Source organism: Hypanus sabinus, chromosome 27 (genome assembly GCF_030144855.1).
Source record: "Hypanus sabinus isolate sHypSab1 chromosome 27, sHypSab1.hap1, whole genome shotgun sequence".
Lineage (NCBI taxonomy): Eukaryota > Metazoa > Chordata > Chondrichthyes > Myliobatiformes > Dasyatidae > Hypanus > Hypanus sabinus.
This window is the reverse complement of record NC_082732.1, coordinates 20,159,455-20,182,036: the sequence shown is the minus strand read 5'-3', so window position 1 is coordinate 20,182,036 and position 22,582 is coordinate 20,159,455. Positions and strand designations below refer to the sequence as shown.

General features: G+C 43.5%; 1 protein-coding gene across 1 annotated transcript in view; it reads right to left on the bottom strand.

The window, feature by feature from the left end:
* The window catches only part of prdm2b (PR domain containing 2, with ZNF domain b), a 198,451-nt gene extending 197,710 nt beyond the window's left edge, over positions 1-741 (bottom strand). Inside the window, exon 1 of the mRNA XM_059951867.1 lies at positions 598-741. The gene's annotated coding sequence lies outside the window, so the exon portion shown is untranslated. The remainder of the gene's footprint in view (positions 1-597) is intronic.
* Positions 742-22,582: the final 21,841 nt, after the last annotated feature.

Below are 22,582 nucleotides of genomic sequence, written 5' to 3'. Positions count from 1 at the left end.
GGAATGCAAATTCAAATATAAATCAGCAAATATAAAGAAGTGCAACTTCTCAAATATTCATTACTGCATCAGCAAAATATTTCCATGTTGATATAAAAGAAAGTTTTGTCCCGAGAAGTTTATGCATTGTTCGGATATGGTAAAGAGACGTTGTCCCACGAGCCCAAAGTGGATTCTGCAAAACTGTCACGGTATTACAGGCGTTGACAATGAACATCCTCAAGCTCCGGGAAGATTTATCGTCGAGTCTTCTCGTATCCTCACCTCAAGCTTCCAGGAGCGACAGGACAGCGATCGGGAGCGAATCTTGTACTAACCTCTTCAAATTCAAAGATACTCAGGGTCATTTAATAATGCCCCATTGTCGCCGTACTGTCACCAGCTAACATTAAAGCTAATTTGTATCATGCATGTCCACTGCCCGGCGCAGGGAGTTTAAATTCATTGTAAATAAGGTCAGGCATCCTGTCTTACTTACTATCGGCAATAGCAAGTCTTCAAAGTGAAAATATCTGCCTGCGAAGAAGTCTAATCTTCCTGCCACAGAAAGAAAGACAATGCGATTTGTAACAATAGAAAGGACGCAAGATTAAATACCTGCAATTAGTTGGGAGCCGTGCAAGGTTCTGTAGAAAACACCATTATCTAAATAATCCTCTAATTTTGTTCCCCCCCCCCCCCAAAAAAACGTAACAGCACCGTCCCACTCTGCATACAAAACCATCCAGTTCCTTCGTCTGCCCGACTCATCGGGCTGCACAGGAAGTTTAACCACCTCCTTTGTTACTGTGCAGTCAATTTAACTCCTTCATTGCCATTCTTATATCATGAAACTTGGCGTTTGGTTTGATTTGTTTTGTTTAATATCAATTTCGATACCTGACAAATAAACGGCGCCACGCATCCCAGCCCCACAGCAAATTAAAGCCCATGTAATTTCTTATTTCAGATGAGGGGGAAAGGCAGAGAGACTGGCTCAGAAACTCAGTTGCTGAACATTGCTTATCCATACATTTATGCACTTTTCACGGAAAAACAACATGATAACAAACCCAATTTCTCCATCATTTAAGTCTGTGAATTTAACCAGACCCTTCCTATCATTATTCATGCTTACAAACCCCACGTTAAATGTGCAACAACTGATGAACCCATCAATCTGCAAAATCCAAACGCAGCCAAGTTTCCACACTCAAAATGCTGGAGGATCTCAGCAGGTCAGGCAGCATCTATAGACATGAATGAACAGTCGAACTTTCAGGGCTGAACCCCTTTCTCTTTCAGCCTGAAACGTCGACTGTTTATTCGTTTCCAAAGGCCCTGCGGAGTCCCGCCAGCATTTTGTGTGTGTTGCTTTGGGTTTCCAGCATCTGCAGACTTTCTCGTGTTTATGATTTGCCGCCAATTCTCCTGCTTCTCCAAACCCTACAGTTCCACGGCAGATTCCAAGTCGATATCTGAGCAGTGTCCCTGACTTGCCTTGGGCCCTGAAGAGAAATCCACACACTTCCTAATGTCAAGAGGCCAATACTTAAACTGGTTCCAATGAAGGGTCATTAACGTGAAATCTTAAGCCTGCCTGATCTGCTGAGTACTCTCAGGAGGTGTTCTTCAATTTTCAAAGTATATTGCTAATTCCTGATCATCTGAAACCTTGGGCATTGTCCTATATCAATTAGCCCAATACCCAATGAGATGGTGCACAATGCAACAGCTAAAGAGAGCCCAACTAATTTCAGGCTCTTATATCCAAATCATAAGAGGGCTTCCGTTACTCAGGGTCATCCATGGAGGTTGCATCCCAGTTGTTTACATGATATGCCAGCGAGTGTGTAAGACAGGGCAGTTCAATATGGAGATCAAGGTGTTGCTCATGCAGCCAACTCGCCCTCTCCACGTAACCAATGAATCCAAATAACCCCTCTAGACGTCAATGGATCTGGGGTTGAGAAGGTGAACAGCTTTAAATTCCTTGGCATAAACATCACCGAGGATCTCACGTTGTCTGTACATACTGGCTGTGTGGTGAAAAAGGCACAACAGCGCCTCTTTCACCTCAGACAGTTGAAGAAGTTTGCTATGCGCCCCCCATATTCTAAGAAAATTCTACAGGGGCACAATTGAGAGCATCCTGACTGGCTGCATCACTGCCTGGCATGGGAACTGTACCTCCCTCAATTGCAGGACTCTGCAGAGAGTGGTGTGGACATCCCAGCACATCTGTTGTTGTGAACTTCCCATGATTCAGGACATTTACAGAGACAGGTGTGTAAAAAGGGATGCATGATCATTGGAGTCACCCCAACCACAAACTGTTCCAGCTGCTATCACCCGGGAAACGGTACCGCAGCATAAAAGTCAGGACCAACAGGCTCCGGGACAGCTTCTTCCACCAGGCCATCAGACTGATTGATGCATGCTAATGCAACTGTACTTCTATGTTATATTGACTATCCTGTTGTACATAATATTTATTATAATTTACTATAATTGCACATTTAGAGTGAGTCATAACATGAAGAATTTTACTGCTCATGTACATGAAGGATGTAAGTAATAAAGTCAATTCAATTTCATTCAAAGGGATGGCAGAGACCAATGCCGTTTGGTATCAGCAGCATCGCAGGAGTTGCCAGTCAGCATTAAACTCAACGTAGGACTGCCTTAGGGACTCAAGCTCCAGACTTTTCATTGGGGTTTACTCCTGAAGCCTTCCCCGTGAGAAGGTATAGCACAAGGCAGCAGAAGCTTGAGATCGGAATTTTCCTTCTCCTAGGTGATCTGCCGACCATGACTAATGAGCCCCATCTGCATAAAGAGACTGGTCTTGAGGCTCCAGTAGCCCGCCTTTGCCCCTTCTCCTGTCAATAGAAACAGTGCCACACCTGAAAGCCAGGAGCAGGACCTGGTTATCAGAGACTATTTGAAACAAACACCAATAGGAGGATTTAATGAACAATGGGAACTATCCTCACTACCATCCCCGGGTATGACAGCCTTAAGGAACTACCTCATAAGAGACTCAAAAATTAAACCAATGGTGACCCCACCTTGTCTGGTCTTTCTAGCCCTCACTATCTAACTAGTTTCATTTGGATTTCATTCCCTTCAGAATTTTCAGGGTGGTAGAGGGAAATGATAGTTTCACAAGTCCCTTAAGGTGATAAATGCGAGGTTATCCACCTGGGAAGTGATGGTAGAAAGAGCCAGCATTAAGTTCAATAGGTAGGGAAACGCTGATGTACAAAGAGACTGGCGGATGCTTGTACACCTGCAGGTTTGTTTCCAGTAGTTGGTGTACAGGCAATTGAGAAGGCAAATGGTATGATGGCATTCATAGCAAGAGGATTTAAAGATGGGAAGGGCTTTAGAATGGTGGGGTGGGAGTCACAGTCTGAAGATTTCAGGCAAGACAATTGAGCTGAGATGAGGAAAAAATTGTTTTCTCAAATGCCCACAAGAAAATGAATCTCAGGGTAATACAGAGGAGGTGTCAGGGGTAAGTTTTTTTACACAGAGAGTGGTGAGGGCATGGAATGGGCTGCCAGCAACGGTGATGGAGGTGGATACGATAGCGTCTTTTAAGAGACTCCTGGATAGGTACATGGAGCTTAGAAAAATAGAGGGCTATGGGTAAAGCTTAGGTAGTTCGAAGGTAGGGACATGTTTGGCACAGCTTTGTGGGCTGAAGGGCCTGTATTGTGCTGTATGTTTTCTATGTTTCTATGTAGTATGTGGAGACACATACGTAATTTGATAAAAAAAAACTTACTTTGAATTTAGAGTGAACCTGTGGATTTCTCCACTGCAGAAATCAGTGGAGGCCAAGTTGCAGAATTTATTGAAAAAGATTAAACAAATGTGGTCTATATTCTTGAGTGTAGAAGAGTGGGAGATGATCGCATTTGATGATTCAAAAGCCTTACGTGTAATTGGTAAATGATTTATTATCGTCCACGGTCAAAAGCTTAGTTTACAGTTCATCCAATCAGATCATTCTATGCATCATACGTAGAGTTAGTAAAAAAGAAAGGGGAAAGGAATGTGATAACGGAATGCAGAATATTGTGTTGCAATTACACAGGAAGTGCAGTTCAGGTAAACAGTCAAGGTACAAGAGCCATGATGAGGTAGACTGAGAGATCAAAAGCTCATTTTTATCGCATAAGAGACCCATTCATGAGTTTTATAACACACAGAGTTGATGTTTCCCATAGCTTGTGTGTTTAGTATCACGAGTCACAGTTCCAAAATATAGTGCTGGCTAATCAGCTGGGAGAAAAACATTTCCACCTAGAGCATAGCAAATTGTTGGGATTCTCTAATGAAGAGGTCATGGATGGTTAGTCACCAAGGAAATGAAGACAGAGAATGTTAAGTTTTTAGAGAAGAGACATGTGATCAGGAAAGTGCTGAGATCCAGCATCAACCACGGCTGAATTTTATGATGGAGCAGGTTAAATGAAGGACCATCTGATGTACTCCTACTTTTATTTCTTATGTTTCCATGTCTTCTTTACATCCCCCCAAAAAACCTTACAACTTATCAGCCTATTTTTGTATTCTTCTTTCGTTTTCCTGACTAATGCTTTGGTTCTTCCTTGCTGTATTCTGAAATGTTCCCAGTGCCTAAGCTAACCACTTTTTTTTTGGTTGACAATATAACCCTAAGGTTCAATTGCACAAATCCATTTTATACATGAAGGTCTAAAAAAAAGCCTGTATTAGTACACAATATTTACATCATCTTTAACTTTCACTTTCTTTTCTAAAGATACCATTACAATGGATTCCAGGAATACTGCACAGCATCTGGCAGTTCAAGGGGTAGGAATATTGCCAAGAGTGTAAACACAATTGTTATCCCAAGGCAAGTAGACATGGCCACACAGAGGAAAGCTGGACCTTTCAAATGAGCACAGGTAAAGTGCAGGATTGTTACTGGGCATGTTAGTCGCTCCACACAGATGAAGTCATATTTTTATTTGACAAAAAGCAAATAGAACATAGAACATAGAACAGTACAGCACATTACAGGCCCTTCGGCCCACAATGTTGTGCCGACCCTCAAACCCTGCCTCCCATATAACCCCCCACCTTAAATTACTCCATATACCTGTCTAGTAGTATCTTAAACTTCACTAGTGTATCTGCCTCCACCACTGACTCAGGCAGTGCATTCCACGCACCAACCACTCTCTGAGTAAAAAACCTTCCTCTAATATCCCCCTTGAACTTCCCTCCCCTTACCTTAAAGCCATGTCCTTTTGTACTGGGGAAGGGGCACTGGCTGTCCACTCTGTCTATTCCTCTTAATATCTTGTACACCTCTATCATGTCTCCTCTCATCCTCCTTCTCTCCAAAGAGTAAAACCCTAGCTCCCTTAATCTCTGATCATAATCCATACTCTCTAAACCAGGCAGCATCCTGGTAAGTCTCCTCTGTACCCTTTCCAATGCTTCCCCATCCTTCCCATAGTGAGGCAACCAGAAATGGACACAGTACTCCAAGTGTGGCCTAACCAGAGTTTTATAGAGCTGCATCATTACCTTGCTACTCTTAAACTCTATCCCTCGACTTATGAAAGCTAACACCCCATAAGCTTTCTTAACTACCCTATCTACCTGTGAGGCAACTTTCAGGGATCTGTGGACATGTACCCCCAGACCCCTCTGCTCCTCCACACTACCAAGTATCCTACCATTTACTTTGTACTCTGCCTTGGAGTTTGTCTTACCAAAGTGTATCACCTCTCATTTCTCCGGGCTAAACTCCTTCTCAGCCCAATTCTGCATCCTGTCAATGTCTGTCTGCAATCTTCAACCATCCTCTACACTATCTACAATACCACCAACCTTTGTGTCATCTGCAAACTTGCCAACCCACCCTTCTACCCCCACATCCAGGTCGTTAATAAAAATCACGAAAAGTAGAGGTCCCAGAACAGATCCTTGTGGGACACCACTAGTCACAACCCTCCAATCCGAATGTACTCCCTCCACCACGACCCTCTGCTTTCTGCAGGCAAGCCAATTCTGAATCCACCTGGCCAAACTTCCCTGGATCCCATGCCTTCTGACTTTCTGAATTAGCCTATTGTGTGGAACTTTGTCAAATGCCTTACTAAAATCCATGTAGATCACATCCACTACACTACCCTATATGTCTGGTCACCTCTTCAAAGAACTCTATCAGGCTTGTTAGACATGAGCTACCCTTCACAAAGGCATGCTGACTGTCCCTGATCAGACCATGATTCTCTAAATGCCCATAGATCCTATCTCTAAGAACCTTTTCCAACAGCTTTCCCACCACAGATGTAAGGCTCACTGGTCTATAATTACTTGGACTATCCCTACTACCGTTTTTGAACAAGGGGACAACATTCTTCTCTCTTCAATCCTCCAGTACCATTCCTGTGGACAATGAGGACATAAAGATCCTAGCCAGAGGCTCAGCAATCTCTTCCCTCACCTGGTGGAGCAGCCTGGGGAATATTCTGTCAGGCCCTGGGGACTTATCCATCCTAATCTATTTTAACAACTCCAAAACCTCCTCTCCCTTAATATCAACATGCTCCAGAAGATCAACCTCACTCATACTGACCTCACCATCATCAAGTTCCCTCTCATTGGTGAATACTGAAGAGCAGTATTCATTGAGGACCTTGGTCACTTCCACAGCCTCCAGGCACATCTTCCTACTTATATCTCTAATCAATCTTACCTTCACTCCTTTTTACCTTCTTACCTTTTGTTCTTCACATAATTGAAGAATGTCTTGGGGTTTTCCTTTACCCTACTCGCCAAGGCCTTCTCATGCCCGCTTCTTGCTCTTCTCGGCCCCTTCTTAAGCTCCTTTCTTGCTACCCTATATTCCTCAATAGACCCATCTGATCCTTGCTTCCTAAACCTCATGTATGCTGCCTTCTTCCACCTGACTAGATTTTCCACTTCACTTGTCACCCATGGTTCCTTCACCCTACCATTCTTTATCTTCCTCACCGGGACAAATTTATCCCTAACATCCTGCAAGAGATCCCTAAACATCGACCACATGTCGACAGTACATTTCCCTGCAAAAACATCATCCCAATTCACACCCGCAAGTTCTAGCCTTATAGCCTCATAATTTGCCCAATTAAAAATTTTCCTGTCCTCGCTGATTCTATCCTTTTCCATGATAATGTTAAAAGCCAGGGAGCGGTGATCACTGTCCCCCAGATGCTCACCCACTGACAGATCTGTGACCTGATCCAGTTTGTTACCTAATACTAGATCTAGTATGGTATTCCCCCTAGTCAGCCTGTCAACATACTGTGACAGGAATCCATCCTGGACACACTTAACAAACTCTGCCCCATCTAAACCCTTGGAACTAATTGAGTACTAATCAATATTAGGGAAGTTAAAATCACCCATGATAACAACCCTGTTATTTTTGCACCTTTCCAAAATCTGCCTCCCAATCTGCTCCTCGGTATCTCTGCTGCTACCAGGGGGCCTATAGAATACCCCCAGTAGAGTAACTGCTCCCTTCCTGTCCCTGACTTCCACCCATACTGACTCAAAAGAGAATCCTGCTACATTACCCACCCTTTCTGTAGCTGTAATAGTATCTGTGGTGAACTACATATACCTGTCTGGACACCCCCCCCCCCCCCGCCCCCCACCCGCTGACTGCTCCTGTGGCTCCTCCCACAGACCCCAGTATAAAGGCAATTGGAGACACAGACCCTTCCTCAGTCTCCAGGATGTCGTTTATGGTCACTTGCTGCTTGTGCTTTCTTCCAGCCAATAAAAGCCTACCTTAACCCACGTCTCAGAGTTATTGATGGTGCATCAGTATCCCTGACCAGTAATGCCACCCCTCCTTCCCTTTTTACCCCCCTCTCTATCCCTTTTAAAGCACTGATATCCCTCAATATTGAGAATCCATTCCTGCCCTGGTGCCAGCCAAGTCTCCGTAATGGCCACTACATCACAATTCCATGTATATAACCAAGCTCTCAGTTCATCACCTTTGTTCCTGATGCTTCTTGCATTGAAGTACACACACTTTAGCCCTTCTACCTTACTACCTTTTACACCCTTTATTCTGCCTCTCTTTCCTCAAAGACTCTCTATATGTTAGATCTGGCTTTACTCCATGCACTTCTTTCACTGCTCTATCGCTCCGGGTCCCATCACCCTTGCAAATGAGTTTAAACTCTCCCGAACCATGCTAGCAAACCTACCTGCAAGGATATTGCTCCCCCTTGAGTTCAGGTGCAACCCATCCAATCTGTACAGGTCCCACCTTCCCCAGAAGAGATCCCAATGATCCAAAAATCTAAAACCCTGCCTCCTGCACCAACTCCTCAGCCACGCATTCAACTGCCTTCTCCTCCAATTCTTACCATCACTATCACGTAGTACTGGCAGCAATCCTGAGAACACCACCCTTGAGGTCCTGTTCTTCAGCTTCCTGCCTAGTTCCCGAAACTCACACTTCAGGACCTCATCCCTCTTCCTGCCTATGTCGTTGGTCCCAACATGTATCACGACTTCTGGTTGCTTTCCCTCTCGTACCAGGATGTCATGCACCTGGTCAGAGACATCCCAGACCCTGGCACCCGGGAGGCAACAAACCATGTGGGTGTCCTTCTCACGTCCAGGAAATCTCCTGTCTGCTCCCTTGACTATAGAGTCTCCAATAACGACAGCTCTCCTCTTCTCCGTCCTATCCTTCTGCACCACAGGGTCAGATTCAGTGCCAGAGGCCCTGCCACCGTGGCTCACACCTGGTCAGTCGTCCTCGCCAACAGTATCCAGGATGGTAAATAAGGATGGTATCCTTATTATTCAGGGGAATGGCTACAGGGGTGCTCTGCACCACCTGTCTACTCAGCTTCTGCTACCTGTCTATTCCCCCCTCTGACTGTCACCCAACGACCTGCTTTCAGCAGCCTAGGTGTGACTACCTCCCTGTAGCTCTCACCTAAAGGAGGAGTTAAGTATTTGGCTCATGTACCTTCTCCAGCTCGGCAACCATGCTGGACAATTAAGTTTTAGTTGCCTGCCCTTTTCTCACAGTTCTCCCTTTGCACAGATTCTTGACTTCCAAATAACCTTTCTGTCAGCATATCCAGAGAGCAAGGAGAAGAAACACAGCGTAGCTTTGACCACAGAGTAATGGCCTGATGATGAGACACGCAAGTTTGTTGAATAAAAAATCATTTAAAGTAGTAAGATCACAGGTTTGATATTCAATCTCTGTTGAGTGAACTGAAAATGAGTCTCTGCAGTACTGAACTAAACTGAAGTAACCACAGTTAATGTACTTTATCCAGAGACACCCCCCCCCCCCACTGTACACTGTTTTGGGAAGATCAATTAACATTAGGATTTTGTTCAGCTGAGGTGCCTCTTCATCATTCGTAGTCGATGGTTATTGGTTACTTGCACCTCAAGGAATGGACATGGACAAAACATTAGCCCAATTAGAACAAGTATTCTTTGGGCTCAGCTCTTGAGAAGAAATGCGAGGCCGCTATAGCAACTGGATGATTAAGCACAGTTAATGAAGCTCCTAACTGGACTGAGATAGGAATTTGATTCTTATTCCTGTGGACACCAGCCACTGACTGAGAGCTTCGGTGAAAATGATCACCCATGGACGAGACAGCAAACACTGTTCCAATTCTCAGAAAGGGGACAGAAATACCTGGAGTTGCAATAAAACTTGACCCAGGATTCAAAACCTTTTAAACTTTATCACAAATAAGCTAGAGCCAGTAATTAGGTTCAGAAAAGGCTTGGATAATTATCCTAGGGATTGACCCTTGCCATTTCATGGGAAGCAAAGGCACAAAAATTGTTTTCTTTCCTTACAGTAGAACGTTATTTGAGAGCTGATAAACTTTGATGCACCAGTCTTATATATTCCCAAAGCTGAAGAGAAATAAAAAAAGAGATTAATGATATCAGATCTCCCACACACGTCATAAATGAAAATGCTTTAACGGGGATTCCGACAAAGGGCACTTGTATCTGAAATACTAATTCTGTTTCACTTCCCACATTTGTTGCCCAGCTTGCTGAGTGCTTCCATAATTTATTTTAGGTTTTATTTTAAATCTGCAGCACCTGTAGTTTATTTGACTTTCGTTTATCAGTGGCCAATAGGCAGCGTGAGAAAATTGAAATTTCATTCGGACCTAGGAATGGTTTGAAACTGCTGAGTAAACAAGGCACCTCTTTTCTTTGCAAGCACTTTAAAGGATCCTACAGCCTAAAACTCCTGTAAAGGTAGATTATGGGGGCATTGCTGTGATTAAGCCTGCATTTTTTTTCACCTACTGGAGTTGATTGTATAACTCAGAGAGTTGATGAGCGTCTCCTGTGGTTCACTTACCTTTGTAACCCTCTCTCCGGGCTCATATACAAACTCTGCTCCTTAGCTGACAGCCACGTGACTCAGTGGTGAGAAGGCCCCCTTTCATAACCAGAGGTATTCTGTGGCATCTTCCCTTTTGTTCCGTCCCACAGCTCCTGCCAAAAGATCCCATATCAGACTGCTGTCCCTCACAAATCTCTCTCTTACCCTTTCCCTAGAACTTTCTCCTGACCCCACCATCCTGATCGGCTGACACAACATTCCTAAGTTGAACAGTAGGGCTTCTTATCTTTAACCGAAACCAAATCATTCTACCAGCAGAGACACACTGCTTTTGCAGAAAGCTGCTAAAATGAAATGCCTACAGCAGAGCAGTGGAAATCTTAACCAGGGCATTATACCTTCATTTTCACTTATGGATTGAGAAAGGAAGGAGCTAACGTTCCACTCCTAAGATCTAACTCTAACTCATTGTCAGAGGCATATTAAACAGAGGCCAGCTGGTGGTGTAGTGGCATCAGCACTGGACTCTGGAGCAAATGGTCCCGAGTTCGAATCCAGCTGGCTCCCTTGCATGCTTTCCATCCGTGCTGGGTTAAGCGTCAAAGTAGCAACCAAAGTAGCATTCAAAGTAGAATGATACAGAAATGCCACATGATGAGCAATCACCAAAAAGACTGGTGCAAAAAAGCTTGTCATGACCACGCCCCGATGACTCCACCAGGAGTTAAGGGCATTCTTCTTCTTTCTTCGATTAAACAGATTCCCAGGACTATATAAAAAAATCCCAGGCTGTTGTCCCCAGTGACCTGGCCAACAATCACTTCCACTTAACATTGAAAGAAGGGAAAATAAATTATCTGCTCTTTTTTTGATTGTTAATGGAAACTTGCCGATGCATTTCTTGTATTATTTGAATGACAACCACATGTCACATCCATCTTGCTGGCTATAAAGCAATCTGTGATTTTTCTGCATAGAGATGTGGAAAAGGTGCTACATAACACCTACATAACACAAAAATTAGAACCAGATAATTCAGCAGTTGGTGTCCAAATACTCATACCTGCTCGACTATTCACTGCTGCTGATCTACATCAGGACCATTTCCCTACATAATCCCTATATCCTCAATTCCCTGTATACCCAGTAATTGATTGATCTGTGCTTTGATTTAACTTCATAATTGAATCCCCACAACCCTCTGGGGTTGAGAATTCAAATGGTTCATCACTCCTGAAGTGAAGGAATTTAGTATATTAGCCCTTCATGGCATTATGCTGACTCTATGGTCCAGGGAAATATGCTCCCCGCTGAGCCCAGTAGGAATTGTGCATACTTCAAAGAGATTTTGACTCATTCTTCTAAACCTTTGAGAATACTAGTCCATTCACAGTCCAAACCAGCACTTCTAGAGCCAAAGCAATGAATATTACAGCAAACCTCAAATGGCAAGTACATCCTTTCTTAAGTAACGAGACCAAACTTGTTCTCAGAACGCCACAGCATCTTATCCTATTTCCATATCCTTGTATTCAACTTGGGACCAATTCTTATTACGTTATATGTCAATAATTTGGATGATAGATTTGACGAGTTTGTTGCAGAGTTTGAAGACCATATAAAGATAGGTGGAGGGGAGGTAGTTTTGAGGAAGTAGAGATGCTATAGAAGGATTTAAACAGATTAGGTGAATAAGCAAAGAATTGACAGATGGAATACAGTGTCAGGAAGTATATGGCCATACGCTTTGGTAGAAAAAATGAAAGGGTAGACTATTTTCAAAATGGAGAGAAAATACAAAAAACTGAGGTGCAAAGGGACTTGGGAGATTTTGTGCAATGCAATGAAGGCCAATGCAATGTTAGCATCCGTTTCAAGAGGACGAGAATATAATTCTCATTTTCCAAGATGGTGGCACGATGCAGCTTGCAGCGGCCACTCCGGAGCTGATTATCTGTTATTTGTGAAGTGGGGTGCCGTGCGCAATCATAATCAATTGAAAATGTACGTGGGAGCACGGAGGAACATTGGGAAATCTCCTGGAAGATCTTCTTCGTTGCTGCTGCTGCTGCAAGGTCCGGGACTCTGCTGGGAAGAACAGGCCCCCAGTCCTCAGGGTCACGTTGCTGATGGCCGTTGGCAGGGGCGTCTTAATACGCTCGGCAGAGGATGGTTCTCAGAGCAGCTGTGCAGGAGGGGATGGTTGGAGGCTCGGAGGTTCGACGGACTCAGAGATCGCTGCGGTCAGGTCGCTTTCGATGTGTGCTGCGTCTGCGAGGCTGGGTTCGACAGAGCTTTCATTGTCTCCTGCGTCTGCGAGGCTGAATCGGGCGGCGCCATGGAATTCCATAGCTGGGGTATTCCCTTCTGCCGCCGGCGTGGGATGGCGAGTCTGTCGGGACCCTGGGGACTTGTGGAAACTGTGTGGTGATTTCTTTTGAGCTTATAGTCCTTTAACATCTTTACTATTTTTACTGTACCCATGGTTTGTTGTTTTTTTTTTATCAATTATGCTATTGTTTGCGCTGTTGTAACTATATGTTGTAACTATGTAGTTTTGTGCAGGTCTTGTAGCTTTAGTTTTTGGTCTTGTTTTGTCTGGTGGGTTTAGAGCTCCTTTCCAGGAAATGCGCTAAGACGGTAGTGTGATATTAATACGCAACAACCTCTCCAAACTCTGGATTGGGGATTGCCAAACATTATGTGGATTTTCTGGTGTAATCTGTTTTGTCATATGCTTTTGTGATATCATTCTGGAGGAACGTTGTCTTATTTTCCAACTGCATTGCATTTGTGGTTTCTAAATGACAATAAACTGAATCTGAATCTGAATCTGAATAAAAACAAGGATGTAATGTTGAGACTTTATAAAGCACAGATGAGGCCTCACTTGGAGTATTGTGAGCAGTTTTGGGCCCCTTATCTTAGAAAAGATGCTCTGAAACTGGAGAGGATTCAAAGGAATTCACAAAAATGATTCCAGGGTTGAATGAATAATAATTCCATTATTATAGAATGTTTGATAGCTCTCCTATGGTAGGAGAGTTTAAGACCAGAGGACACAGAGAATAGAGGGATGCCTTTTAGAATGGAGATGAGGAATTTCCTTAGCCAGAGGGTGGTGAATCTGTGGAATTTATTGCCACAGGCAGCTGTGGAGGCCAAGTCTTTATGTATAATTAAGACAGAGGTTGATAGATTCTTGATTGGTCAGGGCATGAAGGGATACGGGGAGAAGGTAGGAGACTGGGGCTGAGAGGAAAAATGGATTAGCTACGATGAAATCCTGGTACAGTCTCGATGGGCCAAATGGCCTAATTCTGCTCCTATATCTTATGGTTTTCTAACACATTCGTTATTGTATTCTAAACATTCGTCACTGCTTCCAAAAATTTCCTTTCTGATATTAGAATGACAGAAGTTCCTATTTTCTCTCTCCTTGTTTACTTAAACAGCAGAATCATATTTGCTACCGCTAATCCACACAGGAACAATTCCACAAGGAAAAAGCATTTTGGAAAACAATAAGCAGAACATCTACTATCCCTTTAGCTACCTCTCTTAATACTTTGGATTATCCTTAGGGTTTATTGGTTTTCAAACTCACCAGCATCTCTAGTCCTACATCTTTCTTTCTGTATACTTATTTTCTTCAATTCCTCTTTCTTGTTATTTAGTTCTCTAGTATTTCTGATGTTATCTTCTATGTTCTTCATGTAGACAAACAAACATTGTGGATTTCCTCTGCCATCTCCTTTATCTGCATTATACTTTTCCCAATCTATATCTGTTTGAGTCTAGCATTTTCCTTAACTGGTCTTTTCTAGTTTTTTTACAGAAATGTTTATCGGCTGTCTTCATGTTGTTTGCAAGTCATCTCTTACATTTTAAGTTGTCTTTTCTTTAAAAGAAATAATCAATGTCTTGTTTCTGCTTTGCTAATTTCTAATATCTTTCCAATCTTCAGGCCTACATTCATTTCAGGCAAATTTATAAAACTTCTCTACATTTAATGTTACCCATCATTTCTCTGGTCGTCCAAGAATAAAACACTTTTCTTCTTGGGGTTTTAAGCCTTGAAAGAGTGTACATTTTTTGTGGAATTTATATACTATTTCTGAAAGATGAGCAATGGCTGGTCCAAACATTCAATATTATTTTGACCCACAGGCAACTTGCCCTCTTACTTTCATAATTGCCTGCTTTAAGTTTTGAAGCTCAAGTTTTGGGTAGAATACAATACTTTCCAAATCAATACAAAACACAAATCTTATAGGAAGATTATGCATTATTCATTTCTCAATGCATAAAACATCTAAAATGATCTTTTCCCCAGTTAGTTACTCAACAATACAATCTTGTTTACATTCCATGTATTCATCCTCCAGCTCATTGCTGCTATTTTGACCTCCAGCCATCAGTAGATCACAATCTCTAAATTATTGTGTTACCCTACTGCGTGCTTCTCCAGTACATTTTGATTCCTCACCCAAGGGGAGTGGAACTCTGAAAAACTGCCCTTTAAGGTTGGTGACTAGTAGTGCACTGTTGGGAGGGGGTGTTTGATAATTGTACAGTTAAAGTGGCCTTCCCGCCTGACTTGTCCATTCTGACCATGCTGCCCACCAAACAAGTCCCATTTGCCTAAGTATGACCCATGTTCACCTGAAACCCTCCTACCCATGTTCTCATCCACATTGTTTAGAAAACACAAACCGGTGGCACGGAGACATGATCCACTGTCGCTGATCTTAGTGGATGAAGACTGAGAAGGACACCACTTTAACTGGGACATCAGGGAGGTTCTGCTGCAGGCCATTATGAAGCAAGCACATAACCTGTTAGCAGTGTGGCTCTCTTCTGATTACTGTGCACACAAACCTATCGAAATAGACACCATCTGCAAACCCCTGAGAGGCAATAGAATTCAAAGGTCAACTGAAGGGGTTGCCAATCAGGACTGAGACAAGCGAACTGGGGCCTATATAAATGTGAGCATTGCCAAAGAAAAACATCAAGAACTGTGCACTGGGGATTTCACCTCGACTGGTGATGAAATGTCTGCAAGCTAATTGCCAAGCTCGGTAAACTCTGTAATGTCAAACTCATCCAGATATTTTGCATTGTGCTTTTCCCAACTGCTTTCTGTGGCAGCTCATTCCTTGTATGTATGTAACACCCTCCGAGTGCCCCTCAGATCCCTTACAATTTTTTCCTGTTACCTTAAACCCGTGCCCTGTAATTTTTAGTTCCCTTTCCCTGGGAGAAATGCCGTGGGCATTCACCCCATCTATACCCCTCGTAAGTCAGCCACAGTACTCAGCGATATTAGTGCTTAATTAGAACCCTCCATTTTCAAGACAGGAATCAAATGGCTGTACCATTGTTCCCAAGCTTTTTGTCACCTTTATTGCTACCATCCTTCAACTCATTGGCCAAGTCCTGCCACAGGGAACCCTAGTTATGCTCAGAATGGACAACAGGCTTCTCGACCTCAACCAATCCAAGGCCAAGAACAAGGTCAGTATCACCACTATCATGTAACTTCAGTATGCGGATGACCATGCCATCGGGGGACACTCTGAAGAAGACCTCTAATGTATCTGAATTCACTAAGCATATAGGGCCTTGGGCCTTGTTTTGAATATTAAAAAGGGGCAGGTCCACAACCAGCCAGCCAGTTATACGGCTCTCCATTAAGGTTGACGATATCACCCTTGAATATGTAGACCACCTTCCCTACCTTGGCAACATTTTCTGCTTAAGAGCAGACCTGGGCTCAGAGAGCAACTACTGCCTGAGTAGCAGAGTGAAGCCTATGCTAGACTAAGGAAAAGAATCTTTGAAGACTGTGACCTACAGGTCCAAACAAAGCTTTTGGTCTATAGAGCTGTTGTCCTTCGTACATTGCTGTATGGAGCTGAATTGTGGACCACTTACAGTCGGCGCCTGAAAACGTTGGAATAATACCACCAAAGAGCCTTACAAACGGTGGTGAGGATCAGCTGGAAGTTCAGATGTGCTCTGGAAGAGGTCAACATGAATAGCATGTCCACTACAATAAAGCAATACAACTCTGATGGATGGTCATGTCATCCGGGTGCCTAACCCACATCTCCCCAAACAGATCCTTTACTCCCGTTTGAAACAAGGTTAGCAAGCCCCTGGTGGGCAAAGGAAACCCTTCAGAGATGACATCAAAATCAACCTGACACTTCACCTAAAAACTGGGAAGACGTTGCACTCGATCGAAACGCCTGGAGGAAATCTGTTCAGGAGGGAGCGACCTCTGCCCTGTCACAAAGAACAGGCAGCAGCTGCAAAAGGAGAGAAAGACCCAGCCGTTAACCGTGGCCACCACCTTGTTCGTGACCATATTACACCAGAATATGTGGAGCCCGGATCAGTCTCTCCCGGCACCTGGAGGCTTATCGATCCACAACCCCTTCGGAGAACATCATACTTGACTCGACTCATACCCCTCACCTCTCTAAGGGCAGGCCCTCAGTCTCCAATGCTCCTAATATGCCCAGCCTCAGCCTGTAACTCAGCACCACACCACTACCCTTGGCCCTGAGTTCTAGCAACATCTGTTTATTGTTTGTAAGACTACTGGAGTGAATCCCGATAGATGGCACCAACTGAAAATTTCATAAGTATGATTAATCTCTTGAGAGGCAATGAAATGAAGGTTCGGGCAGCAACATGGGGAGGTGGAGATAGAACGGATATGAGGGACTGACTGGACTCTCTGTGTTCCACAGCTTAATGTGGATGGTCTCCAGTAAATTCACAACTGCAGTTACATCCAGCAAGAAACACAAGCTGAACTGTTCCCTCCAGGGAGACACAATTGATTTCACAGACGCTGGAAATCTTGTGCTATCCCCACCGGGAATATTGTTCACCATGTTCAAAAAGGATCTGGATTAGCATCTGAAATAAAAGCGGAGCTACAGAGGGAGGCAATCGTGTGGGATCCGCTGTATTTCTTTTCCACGGTGCGGTAGCATAGCGGTTAGCACACCGCTCTGCAGTGCAGGTGACCCGGGTTCAATTCCCGCCGCTGCCTGTAAGGAGTTAGTATCGGTTAGTTGGTCATTGTAAATTGTCCTCTGTTTAGGCTAGCGTTAAACTGGAGGATTGCTGGATGGTGCAGTGCAGAGGGCTGGAAGGGCCTATTCCACACTGTATCTCAATAAATAAATAAATTCATGTAACCAGTACAGATCTGCAGGCTGAATGGTCTCCCACTGCCCTATAATCAGCAGGTGATAATGTGCTGTGCCCCAGACACAGAACTGAAGTGATAAGCATAGAGTGTACAGCCACTGGGAAAGTACCTACCATTCCCAAAGGGATTGTCAGCTTCCACTTGCTGCCCTTTGTCAAAATCACTGAGGTGGATATTATGAAATTTCATCAACCAGAATAAATGGCAACAGAAATACTTCATGTAAGATTTCGAAGAGACCTACTTAACCCTCAGAGAAGCTCTGGGACTTACGTTGGGAAAGGATTCTCATGAGAGTTCCTGGAAATCTCCTCTGTGAAAATTCTTCAGAGGAGTGTTTAAATTGGTTCATGAGGCCGCAAGGTAAGCCACCGTGAATTTCTTGGCCACCGTGTCTGTAAGATGACTTCAGTACAAATACTGCCTGGGGTCATCTGATCCAAGTCTGGCCGAATGAAGGTCAGGTGCTGAGATCAGGGAAGCGAATGGGCAAAGCGGCATCCTGTATTGACACCATGCAGGGAGAAAATTTCCTATTTATGAAGGGTCTGTTCTGCCCAGTAGAGACCTTATGTGACCTTGTATCTACTGATCCATACTCTGCCCTCTCTGAAGGAACAGCGAGCTTCAGCGTTCAATAGGTTTAACTGGCTGTCAGACCAGCCGTTCGATGCCTAATTATGAAACTCAAGACATCATTACCAGGAATTTCACACCAGCTCTCAGCTCAAAGTTGGTGGCAAGCTGACAGATACTTGCCACTGATTGGCCATTGGGCTTTCCTTGGCCAGGAACTCAACATTTTCCTAGTCAGGTACCTGGGGCGCGGACACAAGGCAATTAGGGAGTCCTAGACCAACTGTATACACAAGTCAATTTCTATTCTAAATGCAGGACACCCTGTTAAATAGTGTTGATAACCTTATGCATCCCCACTCACTGCAATTTTCTTTGACACTAAACTATTTCTTATTGTGAAATATTACTGTAGTTTTCTTCCCTGCCTGATTTTATAGTACAAATAGTTTTCCAAGTAAATTGACCTTGTTTGCTGTGAGCTCAGACACAAGCCGTGACTTGTCTTCAACTCCTTGGTAGCCATGATGTTGTCAAGAGATTGTTTCCAAAAAAAATGGGGCTTCCTGTCAGCTGGTCACACTGTGCAATTGAATTCTTAAAGCCCACTAGAATATCCTAACAAGCCCCACAGCTGTACAAACATTTGTTGCCTCCGCAATAAATGCAGCACGATCAGCTGCACCCACACACCAAAATAAATTTTAAAACATCTAATAGCCAAGCACAAATCAGCCATCAAGTCGACAGCCTGTTAGTCCACACGGTTCAGTTGCACACATTGTCGGGGAAGTTTACCCTTCACAACGACTGCTACATTAGAATTCAGGCCTCAACTGTGGCTACAAGTTTAGTTATGCAGGGAGTTTGGACTTGTGTTCATTTTTCCCTGGGGCAAAAGAGACCCGATAGACATACATAACATTATGAGAGGCAGAAAGAATCTGAATCAGGTTTAATATCACTGGCATTTGATGTGAAATCTCCTGTCTTTGCAGCAGCAGTACAGTGCAACGCATAATAACTTGGAAAAAATAAATAAGTCAATCAATTACAGTATATATACACATATTAAATAATTACATTAAAATAGTGCAAAAATATGATATAAAATCAAAAAAAGTAGTGAAGTAGTGTTCATGGGTTCAATGTCCATTTAGAAACCAGATGGCAGAGGGGAAGAAGCTGTTCCTGAATCGGTGAGTGTGTGCCTTCAGGCTCCTGTACTTCCTTCCTGATGGTGACAATGAGAGCAGGGCACGTCCTGGGTGATGGGGGTCTTCATTGGTGGATGCTGCCCTTTTTGAAGCCTCACTCCTTGAAGATGTCCTGGATACTATGGCTGGTGCCCAGGGTGGAGCTGACTGAGTTTACAGCACTCTGCAGCGTATTTCGATCCTGCGTAGTAGCCTCCGCCCCCACCATGCATACCAGATGGTGGAGAGAGTAGTTAGTTAAAATAATTTCTCTCCGGTGGTAGGAGTATCAAAGGGACGTGGGTTTAAGGTGAGAGGAAGGAATCTTAAGAGGGATCTGAGGCGAAGGTTCTCTTTCACAGAGTGAGTGGTTGATAAATGGTTGACACTGTCACAGGAGGTGATAGGTGATATTGTAGTACTTACAATAGCAGACACTTTAATAGACAAGGCATAGAAGAATACAACCTGAACACAGGCAAATGGGTTCGTGCCTATGAACAAAAAGATTAGAATGGATTCCATGGGCCAAAGAGCCATGTTTCTATGCCGTACAACTCACTGATGAATGCTCACCACAAGGAAATGGCGGTTAGCATTAAACACAGTAGAGAAAATAACAGCAGCATTTATTTCACCTCTGAGCGAGAATCAAATGCAGTACCTGCAGTCAGAATTCTGGATTCTCCCTGAATGAGCTGTGGAATAATTTAAGACAAAGCAGGTGAGATCAAGTTGTTTAAAAATTGTGAAAGGATGAAGCCGGTTAAAGAACAGATATTCAATCACAATTGATAAGAAAGGACTATTGGTTCGATCTGGACAACTGCTGGAGGAAGACAAAATGCTGTTCTTCCTCAACAAACAAAGAGCATCAAAATCACCACTGGTGAAGCGTTAACAATAGCTGGCTCCAGCAGGGAGGGTCTCTGAGCTCACCATAGTGGAAGTGTTGGTGTACACAGTATTTACGCTTGTCTTTTGATTAGAGAATGATCAGTTGATAATTTTCAGAACTGGGTGCTATAAATGGACAACATTAGCGAAGGGACAGAATAAAGGGAGAGAGATGAAGAAAGAAGCACTCACTCACGATGCTGTAAACACATACACAGGATGATAAAGTTGAAAAGGACTCAGATAGACATTGTTAAACACAAGAGACTCTGCAGACTCTGGAAATCTTGAGCAAAGCACACAACATCCTTGAGGAACTCAAAATAGTTTGCCGAGTTCCTCCTGTATTTTATGTGCAATGCTCAGATAAATGTTGGTTTTGGATTATAACTGTCAGATACACAGGGACACAGTGAGAAGTTTTAGTTTATGTGCCATCCAGCCGGATCAATCCAGACATAAACATCGAGGTAGTAAAAAGGAAACCTGAATGCCGAATCAGAAAGCGAATCAGGATCAGAGACAGGTTTAATACCACTGACATATGTCGTGAAATTTGTTGTTTTGCAGCAGCAGCACATTGTAATATATAATCATTAAAAAACTGTAAATTACAATAAGAAATATATATATATATATATACATAAACAAAATTAAATAAATAGTGCAAATTGAGAGAAAGAATTAGAGAGGTAATGTTCATGGGTTCATTACCCATTTAGAAATCTGATGGTGGAGGGAAAGAAGCTGTTTCTAAAACTTTGAGAATGTGTCTTCAGGCTCCTGTAACTCCTCCTTGGGCAAAGTGAAGAGGGAATGACCTGGATGATGAGGTTTCTTAGTGATGGATGTCTCCTTTTTTGAGGCATTGCCTTTTGAAGGTGTCCTCGATGATGGAGTTGACTGAGCTTGTAAAATTCTGCAGCTTTTTCTTGTCTTGTGCAATGGCCCCTCATACCAGACAGCGGTATAACCAGTTAGAATGCTCTCCATGGTACACCTGGTAGAAATATGTGAGAGTCTTTGGTGACATACCAAGTTCCTCAAAGTCCTAATGAAATATAGCACTGTTGTGTTTTCTTTGAAATTGAATCAATATGTTGAGCCCAGGAGAGATCTTCAGAGATGTTGACACTGAGGAATTTGAAACTGCTTAACCTTTCCACTGCTGATCCCTTAATGAGGACTGATGCATGTTCCCTTGACTTTCCCTTCTTGAAGTCTGCAATCGATTCCTTGGCATTTCTGATATTGTGTGCAAGGATGTTGTTGCGACACCATCCAAATGGACTTCTGCCAACAATAGTTGTGTCATCGATAGATTTATAGGTGGTATTTGAGCTGGGCCTGGCCACACAGTCATGGGTGTAGAGAGAGTAGAGCAGTAGGCTGAGCACACATCCTTGAGGTGTGCCAGTGTTGATTGTCAGCGAGGAGGAGATGTTAATGTCGATCTGCAGTGACTGTGGTTTCCCGTTTTGGAGCTCGTTTATTGGAATTGAGGATATGATTGTATGCTGAGCAGTAGTCATTAAACAGAGCCTGACATATTGTAGCAATTGCTATTGTCCAGATGATCCAAGCCTGAGTGGAGAGCCAGTGAGCTTGCATCTGCTGTAGACCTATTGTGGTGATAGGTAGACTGCAGTGGGTCCAGGTCCTTGTATAGGCAGGGGTTGGTCCCGGCTATTACCAAACTCTCAAAGCACTTCATTACAGTAGATGTAAGTGCAACTGGGCAATAGTCATTGAGACAGCTCCCCCTGCTCTTCTTGGGCACTGATGCGATTGTCCCCCCGTTTTGGAGCCGGTGGGAACCTCTGACTGCAGCAAAGAGAGATTGAAGATGTTCTTGAACACTTCCGCCAGTTGGTTGGCACAGGTTTTCAGTGCCCTACCAGGTAAACCATCAGGGGCTAATGCCTTGCAAGGTGTTCTGATGTTGGCCTCTGAGACAGAGATTTCAGGGTCACCAGATGCTGCAGCGATTCACACAGGTGTAGTTTTATTCTCCCTTTCAAAGCGTGCATAAAAGGCATTGAGCTCTTCTGGAAGTGAAGCATCACAACCATACATGATGTTAGGTTTTGCCTTATAGGATGTAATGGCCTGCAAACCCTGATGTGCATCTGATTTTATCTCTAACTTCAATTGGAATTGTTGCTTAGTTGATAAAATAGTCTTCTGTAGGTCATACCTGGAATTCCTGTATAGTTCTGGATCACCGATCTTGAATGTCACAGATCTAGCCTTACTTAGCAGGCTATGAATCTCCAGGTTCATCCATGGTGTTTGGTT